Source organism: Callorhinchus milii, unplaced genomic scaffold (genome assembly GCF_018977255.1).
Source record: "Callorhinchus milii isolate IMCB2004 unplaced genomic scaffold, IMCB_Cmil_1.0 Scaffold12, whole genome shotgun sequence".
Classification (NCBI taxonomy): domain Eukaryota; kingdom Metazoa; phylum Chordata; class Chondrichthyes; order Chimaeriformes; family Callorhinchidae; genus Callorhinchus; species Callorhinchus milii.
This window is the reverse complement of record NW_024704753.1, coordinates 13,604,399-13,605,454: the sequence shown is the minus strand read 5'-3', so window position 1 is coordinate 13,605,454 and position 1,056 is coordinate 13,604,399. Positions and strand designations below refer to the sequence as shown.

The 1,056-nt window shown below is 41.3% G+C and overlaps 1 non-coding gene across 1 annotated transcript; it reads left to right on the top strand.

Moving 5' to 3' along the window:
* The first annotated feature begins 217 nt into the window (after window positions 1-217).
* trnat-agu lies at window positions 218-290 on the top strand. The gene has a single exon. It is a non-coding gene; the product is annotated as a tRNA-Thr (tRNA).
* The last annotated feature ends 766 nt before the right edge of the window (window positions 291-1,056 follow it).

Here is a 1,056-nt window from a genome sequence, read left to right as displayed (position 1 = left end):
GAGAGCAACAAAGGTGGTCCCTTGTCTTAGAGGAATGAGCTAAGAGCACTGATTAGACAAGTTAAGGCTCTCAGTCTTGGCAGAAGACAATTCAGAGTGGATCTTACAAAATTTGTACAAAATTTTGAATGGAATTGAGAAAGTAAAACCCAGAGCCAAACTTTCAGATGTACCGAGATAGTAGGACAAGAGGACATAGGTTTAGAGTTGCAAAGGAGTCCTTGTAGTTTAGTGGTTAGAGCACTCGCCTAGTAAGTGGGAGGACCCGGGTTTAATTCCCGGGAGGGGCAAAACCTTAGTGAAAATTGCTTACTCCAAACTCCTGTTTATCTAGCAGTTATCTGATTGTTAGTCAATTGGTGGATCGCTTTCCAGGGGTAATAATCCCTCCAAAAAAAATTGGGTCACTCAATCCACAACTATTCATGGGTCACTGCTGTGCCCAATTGGCTGCTGCATTTTGCTCACAAATACACAGTCAATCCACTTTACAGTACAACTCAATGAAGTGATAAGGCGCCATATCAAATTCAAGGATTATTATTATTTTGCTATAGACACCAGGAAGTTTTTCTTTATCTCCCACAGGAATTGACGACTGGAACAGGGTTACTAGGAAGGCTGGTTGAAGCTGGAACCTGGAACTCATTTAGGAAACATCTTGATATGTGATGGGAGTATGGTAGGGCAGGGGTTCTGGAAGGATGAGATCAGATCGACTGAAGAGCTTTCTTCATCTGAACCTCTCTCCAGTCTCCTCAGCTCAAAGGTCAAGCCACTCATCTCTGGTATCATCCTAGTAAATCTCCTCTGTACCCTCTCTATGGCCCTGACATCCTTCCTAAAGTGGGGTGAGCAAAACTGTACACAATTTCAGTTAATAACACGACTAACAGAACTTAACTGCATTCCGGTTAATGACATAATACAGATTTCCAGCAATAATTAGAAAAATGTCATCCTTTGGTAACACAGTAAAAGTTCTTTGAAGTTATCGGAGTAAATCTTTTTGTCTTAATGCTGGAAGAAAGATCTGTGTATCAAGTTCTTGTGCTT